We start from the raw sequence: 14,610 nt of genomic DNA, 5'->3' as shown, positions 1-14,610 counted from the left end.
TGCCTCTTGGCTGTAGCTTCATATTTACTGAGTGGTACCAATCTTTTCATCCAACTCTCAGCAAGAAAGCAAATAATTGTATTTCCCAAAATGTTGAACTATTTCTTTAAGTAATACATAGAGATGATTAATCAAGGTGCAGCTGCTTTACTGTATGTATAATATGTCCATAAAATCAAAGAAGACTCAACAGTCAACAACAGTCTGGCTTTAGTCCTATGACTCGACCTATGAATATTAAAAAGATGAGTTCATAAATCCAGGTGTTTTAAACACGCTTGCCCACATAGCCAGATTATTTTTCTAAGATGAACTTTACATAGCTTTTCACTCTGTTTCCTAGTTTCAGACAGACTTATCATCATATTGTATATATCGTACGTCATATTGACGTACAGACTGGTCTGCTTCGGATCATTAATTTACATACATCTCATTTGGAATGGTACCCCTCTGCCCTCTAGCTCTTTTGGCGACAGAGCCGGGCGATCTTAAGGATGCAATGTGGATACAGTGCATGGACAATGCTGCCATTCAGCCAGCCAGTACAGGCCAGACAGACATGCAGCAGGTCAAACATCCAGTCAGCCATCTCATCAGCAAGTGCTTTATTCAGATTGTACAAAGTCATACATGCTTTCTGTGGAATGAGATGTGCAGTTTTGGGTTTATTCAAAGAGTGGACATTTGATTATGCCTTTGCTTGTACGTCAGTTCATTCAGTTATCAACGTTCGCGGAACATTCTGGTAAATCACAGCTTAAAAACCTAAGAAAGAACTGAGAGATAGCTGAGGAGAATTTCCTTTGGAAATGGTCTTACCAATCAACTGTGCTGCACAGACTGATGCGTGTCCTTCATGGTTTTGTGACTTTTATATTTACAGTAGTTCATTAGAATTTAGATGGCTGCTTTGTATTTAGATGATGGATTTGTTTTTGTTGGTGAAGTTTGTGTTTTCTTTATAAGATTTCCCTTTCTTTTTTTTTTTCAAACAAACTGGTCATATGAGACTCTCACATCCTGCACACCAGACACTGGATATTTCAATAGCATTTCGCCCCAAAATCTATGTTTTAAATATCAAACATTAACTCATGTTGGCTTGAAAGATGGCTATAAACAGTTTGTAGTTTTGTCCTTCACGGTGCATGGCAGCTGAGTCATTTTGAATTTATATTAGTCCAATACTAATAAAGTATCTAAAACTGCTCCTGCAGCATAGTATACTACTCCACTCTCCTTGTGAATGCTAAATATGTAAACACTTACAGAAGCAAGAGGGATATTTGTTTGTAGGAAATGATCACAAATTATTTATATCGCGATATAAAACTGCACAGGTCTTGGTAATTTGTATTTGTCACGTAAAGCGAGCATCTTGCAAGAGGATGAACTCTGAGCTGGATGCATGTACAAGCTAACTGGCTGTTCAAGATTGAAATGGGGCTAGTGTCAGACACTTAGTGAGCAAAAAACCTGAACTTCATACACACCCACACATAGCTGGTTATCAACCCTGTCAGCCTGTTAGAAAGCCATTCAGGCGGACTGCAGATAGACAAGCAGACACCTACTCAGCCCACTCAGCCAGTCAGGAGTGCATCAACACTGAAGCCATTGCCCTGGGCAGAGCAGAGACAGAGCTTGGAATGCATGTAGAGGCGAGAGTCAGGCCAGAATGCTCTCCCTCCGCACAAGAATCCTTTATTCTGTGGCAGACATGAGAGAAAGGCACAGTAGTCATTAGACCAATGGAGGGAGGGGGTGAGAAGAGGCTGATAACCAGCTGTCTAGAGAAAATGAGTGAAGCTGCCGACATCAAAAACAGTGAGGGGCATCTCAGAAGTAATATATTTTCCCATTCAATTAAAATTGAGAAAATTGAAATGAAAAAACGACATTTACATACTCATTTTTCATTTCCGATTTATTAAAAGTTACAAAAAAAAGAACAGTTTTCCATTATGTTGTAATGTGCCATTTGATATGTAACATGGTAAATCAGGCATATTGAAACTGAACAGCCAACAGGGGCCTGACAGTTCAAGTCCCCGAGTCTGATTCTCACTCTCTCTCGCCGACTTGCAACCTCTCCTCTCTCTTTCATGTGTGTCAGCGTGCAGGCATATCTTAACTTTGAGGATGCTATCACAGGATTCCTTCTGGCCCCAGGCGGGATCTGAAAGAAGCTGAAACCTAGACAGAACAGACTCGCCTCGACAGCGCGATGAATGAGCAGGAGTGATAGAGGGAGATGAAGCAAGCCGAGAAGTGATTCTGCCATGAAAAAAGATGAAAACGGGGGAGAATGGGAGCTGAGATGTAGAGGACCGAGCTGAAAAAGAGCTCTTATCTCTGACAGCATCACGGTGAGCGGTGTCTGACTAATGCATGTAGAGATTGAAGAAGCCATTGTTGTTGAAGCAGCAACATTTAATTTTCTACATGTAGCATTTGGCTTAATAATCATTAGGATAGCTTAATCACCATAAACTAATGAGACTGTGATCTATATGTAGTCTATATGTAATGGGAAGCAGTATTTCTCGTGCTAATGTTCTCAAAATAGAGCTGTATTCTCTTAACCCCGTTGCTTTTTGTTTGTGACAGGATGTTGGTACTTCATCTATTTATGATGAAAGTGCAGTGCAAGTGTGTGTTCATGTTTGTGTCTTTCAGCAACCTTTCCCTGTGCCATGCAGTACTAGATACAATATAATCCACAATGTAAAATGAAGTGTATAGACTGGCATTAGATGACACTTCTCCTCATGTCTCATTTCGAGTGTACACATGTTTCTGACTTAATGGGGCATTGATGTTACAATGCTAAATGTTGTGCCTTTACATTCAAAGGAGATATTAGTGCTTTACTGCACAGCCTCTAACTCTGAAAGGAATAATGTGACATTTTGGGGAAAAAAGCGTGTTTGATTTTTGTTCCAAAGAGTTTATGACCAAATGTCTGCAAGCCTACATTCCCATCAGACTCAGATATACTTTGTGTTTAGTGTTGATTAGGAAACGTTAGCATGGTAGCATGCTAAACTAAGACAACATGGTAAGCATTACACTTGCTAAACATCAGTGTGTTAGCAAAGTCATGATATTAGCTTGTGGAAGCTAACATTTATCAAAGCATCGCTGTGCCTACAGCCTCATAGATTCGCTAGCATGGCTGTACACGCATCAGGAGTTTCCGGGGGAAAGGGTGGGGAGCAACGACACAGATGCGGACTCATGTTTCACATTGCCATGTTTCATGAACAACAACAACAGATTATCACAAACCCGTCCAAGACTATTTTTACCCGCCTAATTAAATAAGTAGCCCAATTGGGTGGGAAAAAAAACACCCAATATGGCAGCACTGCTGAAGTCTTTCCCCCAGAGAGTGGTATCACTCTTCCAACTAACTCTCGATAAGAAAGAGAACAAGTGTATTTCCCAAAATGTCAAACTATGTGTCTAAATAAAAGCATTCCATCCCTTTTTTTCTGTATATAAGGGGCTGTAGGCTAAGGGAACTTGTCTCATGTCCAAGAGTAGTTTCTTATCAGAAGCCTATTTGTCCAGTTGAAGTGCTCTTGTCCTGTATGTTATCAGTGGTCATGAATGTTTTTATTAATTCTGGCTATAAATGATTTATGATCAGAATTGGCAAACAGAAATACGGATCTTTCCCCGCTAAAGCAGAATAAGGGGGAATAGGATGTGGGAATCCACCTGGTGCATAAAAGTTTCTCATTTCCTCACACACACACACACACACACACACAGGCACTTGTGTGTGACTTCATTCCAGTCTCCATTTGGCATCTGTTTGTTTTCTGCAAGTTAGTATTCCGCCTCACCATTCCTGTCCCAGCTGCCTGGAAAACATGACGGCATCTCCAGAGCCTCACCAGGACCAGGGGCTCCCCTCCTGCTGTGTGGCCCAATAACACTGCCTCTTGCTGGACTCTGCCAGCTCCAGATGTCCCTGCCCTGATGGAGGCAGAGTTTCTCCAGATGAAGCTATTGTGTGTGTGTGTATGTGTGTGTGCCACCCTTACAGCTGTTAGACCGCCCGACATCATGAGTAGAGAATGTTTGACTAATCTTGTCTCCAGATGCTCGGCGTATCTGTTTGTGTGTGTGTGTGAATGTGTTTATTGCAATATCAGCTGAATAACCTGCAATTAACACACTTTAACTCACACACCCTCACAACAAACACATGCATGTATTTACAGACCCAAGCCTTTAAAAAACAAAACTACTATTTGGAAGTAAACATGGAGGAAAGAATAATAAAGATAGAATGGTTTTAAAAAGAAGTCAGGCTGGATTTCCAACTGTGCAATGTCAGTTAGCAGGCTAGATCGCTACGTAGCTGTAAACATACCTGAAAATATCACTTCAGACCCCCCCGTTAGATACTAGTTTGGTCATTGCTCTCCAAAATCCTTGTTAGTGATGCACTGTCTGGTCATAACTTGTAGCTAACAGGATTTTGCTGATTTCGTTCCGTACGGTGTGGCACCGGTAGCCTGACAGCTAACGTCAATCAAACAGACCTCCAAACACACACAGAACGTCTTCATTGTTTTCATACACAGTCACAGTCACATACACAGCTACAGATGCACGCACCATGTGTCCCTTTAGATGTTTTGCTCATTAACTTTATTACGTCTCATAATTTTATGAGCTTTCTTGCCAGTTGTTAGGATAATAGGTTTAACATCAGCGTGAAACCAGACTCTGTGCAGGTTGTATCCTAATGCATGCACATAAGAGCTCAAACACACATATTCACACATAGATAGAAGTTTTATTGTACAGATGGGGGGGAACTACATATCATAATAAAACACGGACACAGCAGGTTTGCATTATAAATCTGACAACCTCATCTGGGTTGTCTTTGTACTCTCAGCTTTGTAGTGCACATCAGCGAGCAGTGCTGAACATCAACCGCTGCAAAGAGTTGATGTCGGATGTGATAAAAGTTTAGAGAGTGTAATATAAAGTCAGGAGAACATGATGACCAGGTAAGTCTTCCCATGATGTGCTGCGATTTCTCTGCGGATTTTAATGCGTGGGCTGAATGTAGAGAGTTTGATAGCTTGTCTTCTTAGGCTTCAAATTCTCCCCATAGGCTGAAGGATGTTCTGAATATTTTGGGATATATAGGATATAGAAATGTAGTATTCAGTGATTTAACAGACCTGTGGGAAAGGTGATAGATTTTTCTCTCACAGTTTCATCAAATCTATTTCAGCATCTAACTATTACAAAATAAGAAATTTAAAAGGGTTGTTAGATTGTTTATTGGTCCGTGTATTTTTAATTTTCCCAATTCTGAATGCAGGAGCTTCACAGAGATGAATATTCCTGAGAGTACATTGCATACTATTGTGTCTCTTCTCTCCTGGGTCTGTGGAAGTCAAAGGTTTATAACACAAGGGGTTGTGGGAAGTGAGGAGCCTGGTTGCCAGTTAGATTCAGCTGCTGCAGAGTTAAGGTCAGAACTTTCTCTCAGGAAAAAGGAGACGGACAGACTGGAAGTTTTGTGGAGCTGTTTCCGGTGCAAGTGTGCAACACAAATTCACACCAACACCCCGATTTTTTTTTTTAAAAGGAAGAGATTACTTTAAAAGAAATTGTCAACACCTTTTTCCAAAGTTGTGTTTTCTGCTGCAGTACAACACTGATCGCAGAAGTTTACAGTAAACACCTTCCTCCCGTGTGTGACAGCTCAGAGAATGATTCAAGTGAGAGAGAAAATAGGGGAGAACATGCAAATGAACTGCTAAATATGCACTAGGGTCTGTCTAAGTTTTTAAAAATGGAACAGCACAGTGCACAACAGCGTTTTTGATCTGCGGATATATTTTAAAGTTTTTCTCTTTAATAATTAAAATAAACAGACAAATGTAATACCTGCACACTGAATTTTAAAATTAAATTTCCTCTTTTGATTATGATCCTCTGATCTTAACACAAACAACTTCTGTACATTTCCAGGTAATAATCTGTGTTGGGCTCTATATATAACTAACAAAGTTTTATCACCCTTGACTTGATAAACAGTCTGTTGGTATATTCCCTTGAGTCCATCATATTTATTATTCATGCTGCCCTTTTTTGTAGTGTAAACAGTGGATTTATATTAGTCGCATATGTGTTGCCCACATCTCCACAAAGTAACTAAAATATGGTAAAAGTAAACATTTTAGTGCCTAATAATCCAACATATACTTTGTTTTCTTAGAATTATGAGACTTTTTTCCTAGAAAGCTTATGTTCTATACTTACACCCCAAATTTTGATTGAGGAACCCTCTCAATATTAACTTCATCTATAGAGACTGTGACTTCAACCTCAAATTTAATGACAATAAAACTACCTCCTAAGTTTAAATATTTTATTATCTAAAAGTGTTTTTTAAACATCTCCAGAACAAAACACATTTATCATCTGCAAATAAAACAAACTGCAATGTTTTTGATACCTCACAAATATCATTTATGTACAAAATGAAAACTTTTGGGCTCAATACCGACCCTGCAGGTACTCCACATTTGATCTTCATACATTCAGTTTTATCATCAGCAAACTGTACTCTAATGTCATATGCCTGTAGTTTGGAGAATAATATATGATCTATAATATCAAATGCCTTAAAAAAATCAATAAATAATCCTACCATGTGTTTGTGATTTCAGATCATCTACTTATTGAAACCTGTGGAAATAAAGACACTGCAATTAGTGCACTGTTGTTTACTTCCATTTTTGTCTCCAAGGTGCCCACACACACCTGCATGTGTGCACATTAATTTATGCATTCTTTGCATGTTTGCGTGTTTAAGTACATCCAGGTGTTATTTGTGGTTCCATACTTGGGAGACTAGCTGGGCTCCCTCAGCAGCTGAGCAGACCAGAGATCTCTACACAAGGTCAAGTACAGAGGGCTTTGATTTGTAATTTTACACAGGTTCACCTAGTAAAACTTTGACTTAAAAAGAAGCTTTTTGCCAAATTACAGTGATTTAAACAGTGGTAGTGGCAGAATAATGTGGAAACATGACTTTTAGTTAAAACTTCAGGACTGTCTGATTTTCAGGCAGAAATCTGTCATCCAGTATTTAAGCAGTATTTAGTCATCCAGCCTAAATGCAGTTCATGAAGGACTTTTTAATGTAATTGTGTATCTAGCAGTGAAACTGAAAAAGGGCCCTTGACCTTTAGTGGGCCCTCTACCTCAAGCTGTTCTTCAGCAACAACAAAGCACCCAGCACCAGCCATTCAGCAATCCAAAAATCCAACAGGTAAAATATATTCATATTTTCATGCACCATTTCTTCATGCCAGTATTGTTATTCGTGATTTGGAAGTGATTTCATATTTTCAGGTTTATCACTGGTGTTTTAGTAGCAAAATATAAAAAAAGAGCCATCTAGAAAAACTTAACAGAAAATTTTAATAAAAATAAGATGCACCTCTGAGAACATTGTTTGATTGACAGGAGATCTCTGACTTACCACAGCTATAGGGAAACTTGGAGGCATATTTATATGAAAACCAAAATCCAAACAATTGTGTGATAAACCCATGAAGTGTGCTGTAGCTAGGATCAACACATCAGCATCCAGCAGCACTTTACAAGCATCAGGAGCCTGATGGAACTGACCAAAACATTGGCAAACACACTTGTAAACCCATGGCGCCCTGCTGCAGCATCTCCACACCCTGTGGTTTGGTAACATGTGCCAAAGCTAGCACCAAAAACACACTGGAGCCAGCTCTATTACAGCGCCAGATGTTACCTCAACATTACCTCACTGGGAAACAATAAAAGTGAAGGAGGGAAGGGGGATGTGACAGCAAGAAGAGGGAAGAAAAATGTTAAACCGTGTTTTTATAGCAAGGAATTATTTGCATGTAATTCTACACATTTTGCAATTTTCATTGCAATAACAATCATCATGTTCAAACCACATTTTTCTTTCTATTCTCTTTCTTTGTGTCTGTACAATCAAAGGCTGTCAGTACATCATGTGTAATGATGTAAAGTACATCATGCAAACTATGTTTTTTTTTTCCTTCAAATGCATCCTGCAAGCTACTTTCATCCCTGATGATGCTTAAATGGTTTCTTGAACGAATGGATGCTCATCATGCTTTATTCTTATTTTTCTTTGCTGCATCCCATTATCTGCTGCCTCAGATTTTCTTCCAGCACTCATTAAAGTTTCATCTAATCCAATCATGTAATCTAAATACAGTATGTCACACCTAAAGAAAAGAACATTGTAGTCCTTTGGATTTACAGCACCAGGGACGATGGGTGGAAAAAAGCAGTTTGCTAAAACCTGGTACATTACATCCTCCCTTGTTTTGTATAAGGTTAATATTCTTTGTACATTGTCCTTGTTCAAATAAAGAAATCCAAATTCAAAATTCAATTTACTCCTGTCTTGTTGAAATCATCCAGACCTACAAATTTTGGCTGTGTTTGTTGACAGATTGAGACTTAGTGACAAATACAGATGATATTGTGAAAAAGGCTCATCAGCATCTGTACTGCTAAACTCCTTTGGAGTAGATCATAGAATATTGATGTTTTGTTCCTCTTTTATTGAAAATATTTTCATTTATCTGTTGGTTTACATCACTTCGTCAAAAAGACAAGAACCTATTGCGAGATGTTGATAAACTCAGCTTTAAAATTATTGGCAAAACACAGAGATCCCTAGTACAGCTTAATCCTGCACAAGCCCTTGAGGAAGTAAATAAGACTATCAAAGAGCTCACACATGTCCTCTTCAACTACTTCAACTTTATATGTTTTAGATGACCTGTATACAAACAAACAGAGGGAAGTTTGGTTTTATTCCAGAGGTCATTCAACTTGTGAACGGCCACAGTATAAGAAATGGTCAGTGTAACTTGTGAATAGACTGATACATGCACTTGCACTTTTGACACTCACATAATATGAGCCTTTGTGGTGTTGGATATTGTTGACCAGCCACAGACTAATCCTTGTGTATTTAAACTCTTTCTAACATTGTCAGATGCCTCAAATTGCCCCTTGAGGGAGTATTTTGAACTGAACTGAATTTCTCACATATCTCCAAATTGTTTTACAGAACTTGTTGGATCAATTTTGACTTTTTGCTGTTACGCAACATTATTTCTTCATAAATGTTATGATATTAAGACGTAAACCTGCATTAAATTATTTTTTTAAACAAAATATATCATCAGCTTTTAAGTCGATGCAGTGAACTTGATAGCAAACTGTTGTAGAGAAACATTATCATTAATCAATATAAATCCAATATCTACTCTCTTTTAGCTCTATTTTTGGTCTCCACCAACTCCAACTCAAAGTGACAGCAATGTGTCTTAGCAGAGACAATGTCCCTGTTACTCTGGATAAACCACAAACCTTGCTGTCAACAGTTACCTTAAGGACTGTTTATTTGGAAAAAAACAAAACAAAATTACAAAGGTAATTTTAAATCTACATGAAAAAACCTCTAATCTTACAGTTAAATCAAACTTTAATTTGTACACAGCCCTAATGATGCTCAACAGGTGTATTACTGTAAAGCTTTTCTTTTATAGATGGTTCAACTCCACTACATTCGGACATTTGGGGCTGAGTGTTCATTAGCTGTAGCTGCTAGTGATTATCATCCTTGCTATGTGTGTATGTGTGTGTGTGTGTGTGCACATGTGTGTGTCATCAGGCTAAAAGTGAGTTAATTTTCTACCCGGAGGAAAGACATGACTGCAAGTAATTAAGGCACTCCACAGGTATACCTGGTGATAACTGCAGCACATAGATTTACAAGCAATGATCCTGACCAGACTCTGACACACACACACACGCACACACACACACACACACACACACACACACACACACACACAGCAGGAAAGCATTAAAAGCATGCAAATACAGTGCAAAGCAGGCTAACATACTCAAACCCTATGTGCACACACAATGTGCACCACTAATGTTGTTTGTTGACAAAGTGCACGGAGGTATGTCCTACTTTTAAAGTGCATCTTGTAATATCTCACAGTGCATCTTAAAGTAGGTCATTCGGTGGATTTAACTTCCCACAGTCAGAGTACAAACTTGTCAAACCCATGAGTATTGAACAGATTGTTTTGGTACTTTCTCCTTAAAAGCATACATCCTCCAGAGTTACAACAGGCCTGACTCTGCTTGTTTTCATGAGCAAGTTAATAGTTCAAGGACCAACAAAACACAGGCTCTAAATCTAGATGTTGGTTACTGATTATACTAGTAGTAGTAGTTACAGTACAAATGTGTATTTGTCAGATATACATGGCTAAAATTCCGTAGCAACACTAAAGGATCGATAACACTTTTTAAACACCAAAGTTGTTGGATGGACGAATAAAGGTTTCAGTTCAATCATTACCACTGGTGGAGAAAAAATGTTTGCCTTTGTTGTTTGCGCCCAACATAAGCAAACATAGCTGCGTACAACTAAGGTAACTAGCTAACTGAGCTAGGGTCTAATGTAATACATACTGTCTGATGGATGTTTTTTAATTCTCCACTGAATCCTCCAGCACTAATATCAATATAACTGATGACTCTGAGTCCTGTTTTAGTTTTCAACCCTTTTGACATAAATGATGACAATATTGGCATTTAAAATGAATACTTTGATCCTGACAATAATCTTGATCATTTTAAAAAATCTAAATTATCATGCCAATACTTTCATGAGGATCAGTTTAATCATTTAACCCAAAACCAATCTGAGAAAAATCAAGTACGTGCTTTTTCGACTTTTCACTTGAATATCTGTAGTCTTCCTAAAAACTATGATCACCTGACTCAGTATTTATCCACTATAAAGCATACCTTTTCAGTGATTGTTTTATCAGAAGCTTAGTCTTAATGTAGGTAAGACTGATGTGGAGTCATTGTTCATCACAGTTCCTGTTGTTCACTATTTGATGGAAAAAAGTATTATAATTGGATATATTTATAGACCACCTGATTCTGACATCAGCTTTCATGGACGCCCTCTACTTTACCCTGGAAATGATGTAAGGAAGGGAAAATGTGTGTGTTACCTTGTGATTTCAATATTAACCTGCTCAAAGATGAACTGTCATCTACTGTTGACTTCCTCAATGAACGTCCTTCAACTTATTTTTATACCTTGATTCATACACATACTAGAATAACAGGCTCATCTGCTACACTTACTGACAACATATTAATTAATTATTTAGATTACACTATTAGTGCAGGATTATTGCTGACTGATATTTTTGATCATCTTCATAAGAGAAAAACAAATTACTCCACAAATAGGAAATCTTGGGTTACTGAAGAATTAAAAAGATCTTCTATTATAAAGAATTATTAAGAAAAGCCAAAAAGAAATATTTTTCAGAAAAATTCCCTCAAGCCTCTTAAAATATTAAGTCATCATGGAACCTCATCAATCAAATACTAAAGAGAAAAAAAGCTCCTGTAGTCTAGCCATCTGAGATGTTGGGGAGTGATAGAATCCCTCTTAACTGCAGAGAGATAGCTGATGGTTTTAATACTTTTTTATAAATGTAGGATTTTCCTTAGCCAAGAATTTTAATGATTCTGGTGAGACTCCAACTGATTTAATTACAGGTAAATTTTCCTCACTTTGCAATTTTGAGCCATCCACTGCTAAAGAAATACAGTGTTATTATGAAGCTAAAGGATTCTGCTGAGAGACATGATGGAATCAGAAGTAACTTGATAAAAGAAATTGTTAGTTCAGTCATTGATCCTCTTACCCATATTTTCTCCTCACAAACAGGTGTTGTGCTATATGATCTTAAAGTTGTTCAAGTTATATCCCTTTACAAATCAGGTGACCATGATACTTTTACAAATCAACGTCCGATCTCTATACTACCTTGTTTTTCAAAAGTACTGGAGAATCTTGTGTAAGACTCTCAAAGCACAACATCCTGATAACAACATCCTGTACAAACATCAGTATGGTTTCCGAAAAATATACACAACAGAATTGGCACTGTCACAGCTTGTTCACAAGATCTCTACTGCCTTGCATGGAAAACTATCTGCACTCAGCATCTTTTTAGATTCATCCAAAGCATTTGATAGTTAACCACAATATTCTTATTTCTAAGATTAACAAATATGGATTACAGGATGTTGCACCCAAATAGCCATTTATTTAAACAATATAGAACAATTTGTATCCATAAATGGTTGTATTTCAGATAGATTAAAATTACTTTGTGGATTATCCCAAGGTTCTAATCATGGTTCTATTTTTGATTTACATTAATGACTTGCCCATGATTTGCAAAGATTTTATTTTAGATTTCTATTTTATTTCTGATGATATTAATCTCATTTCAAAGCACTAATCCATCATGCAAACAATGGAATATCTGTGATTTTGAATGAGGTTTTTGTATTTCTGAGACAGAAAAGTTTTTTTCTTTTGCTATTTCTAAATTATTAATTAGTTTTCTGGACAAATGGAACATGTGACCAGCTGGAAAGTCTGAGGATTATTGAAAGCATTAGAACTTATCCTCTACCAATTTTCAACAATCTATCCAATGGTTAGTGAGATATTTCACTCTGGACCCATAAGAGAGACAGACCAACACACCGTCAATCCTTAAGAAATGTCTCAAACGTCTTGTGTACTTTTTCTCATCCTTGTGATAAAAACCTTTTCTTTGTGTAAGCTTGCAGCCCTCAGCTAGGCTCCTCCATTAATTGATCACGAGGAAGACAAAATAACTATCATTTGGTGTCAATTTTGGGCAATTACGCCTGCAACGGGATGTGAGTAGGTGTCACTTCATTTTCTGTCTTAGAGTAACTTGCTCTTAGTCACAAAAACATCTAATTAAAGTCTGCTGTCAGTCTCTTCTGTAATTTTGGCGTTTGGATAAAATACATCACAAAAAAAAGCCTTCTGGTGCTGTGAACAATGAATTTCCTCTCAGTGTGATGACACCGTTGCCCGGTTCATTTCTTACTGGCTCCACACGCTGCCTGCTAGTTTCCTCTCTGCTCATGTGACTTCATGGCAGTCGGCCAAACCTCCAATGGCCCATAAGGCCATTCTGCTGCTGGTCCCGTGTGAGACAGGAAGCAAGGCCCTATGGACAGTGACCTCACCGCAGGAAGAGAGTGGAGGGTGTGTAGTATGTCCGTGTGTAGTTCTCCATTCAATTCAAAAAGTGGAGAGAACATTGTACTGCATCAGTCAAGCTTACAAAACACAAAAACATTTTTCAGAGCAATTTTTAATGTGTACATGTCCAGCATGGCTTGTTAACACACTCAACTAGAGGTGAACACACAACACAAATGTATAAAATCTTACATTTTCTACAGAAAAAACCCCACTAACAACCAATCAAAAAAAACTAATTGGAATGTTATTAACAAAAAAAAAATCATTCTTGACAGAGAGAAACAAATGCACAAAATAAAATCAAAATAAGACACAAATTATCAAAGACAAACAGTAACCTCATCAGGTTTGATTGATCGTTGCTTTCTTTTCTTTTTTCCCCCCAATTTCATCCCAGTCCAGGATGACAGCGAGGTTTTTCCAAAAGTCACTAAACCATTACTTAAGTAGTAATGAAGAGAGAAAATCAAGAGAGCCTAGTGTGAGATGCAAAGTTCCACTATTGATGCTCAGTGCAGAATCGACTGAGCCCAAAAAGAAATCTACTCCCTACTGTAGCTACAGTTAGTGGATGAAAAGAGTTTTCATAAGTGGGCTGCTCAACAGTCTCAAAGTCTGTCTGAAGTCTTGGAGAAGCTGCGGCACAACGAGCCACAGCTCAGCACAGACGCTCAGAGTCATTTGTCAGCCATCTTCTCTGTTTCATCCCCGCGGCGAACAGATGAGCTAGCTGAGTGGTGCTTTCAAATGAGTGGTTTCAGAATGAGTAGGCTCGACGAGCGAGGTGAGATGCGCTCTGGGAAGAGCGAGAAGCATCCGGACAACCCACAATCCTCTGGGTTCAGGCCATCGTGAGCCACAAAGTTGACCCGAAACTGAAGGAGAACACAGTCTTGCTGTAGGTCACGTTGGACAGACAGATTTTTTTTTCTCTTTGATCTTTTCTGTCCGTTATTTATTGATCTGCTTTCCCTGGAAGAGTTCAGACTTTGCACAGGGCTGATGCAATGACTTTTTGAAGCTAGTGGTTATCAGGCAGTGCGGGGATACACAGTGACAGCATGGATCTGAAACACAAGAAGTACAGCTAGAGTGGACAGCTAGAAGACGAACATGGCTTGTGAATGACTGTGGAGACTGTTCGTTAGTATAACTGACAAAAAAGAAAACAGTGGGGCTGACGAGGAATGCTTAACATGCAGTGTTTACAGAAACACATCCTGAGAGAGATGAAAGCTCAGACAAGCTCAGTGATGTCCTAACCTTAGCTAAACTTTGCATCGGGGCGCCGCACGTCAAAACAGACGAGATTTAAAGTCGCGGCCATTGTGACATCAACAACCTTTGCTGTAATCAAAACCTGACAGCTACAGTGCTTTAAAGCAGGT

Source organism: Thunnus thynnus, chromosome 1 (genome assembly GCF_963924715.1).
Source record: "Thunnus thynnus chromosome 1, fThuThy2.1, whole genome shotgun sequence".
Classification (NCBI taxonomy): Eukaryota; Metazoa; Chordata; class Actinopteri; order Scombriformes; family Scombridae; genus Thunnus; species Thunnus thynnus.
Note: the sequence above shows the minus strand (reverse complement) of the source record.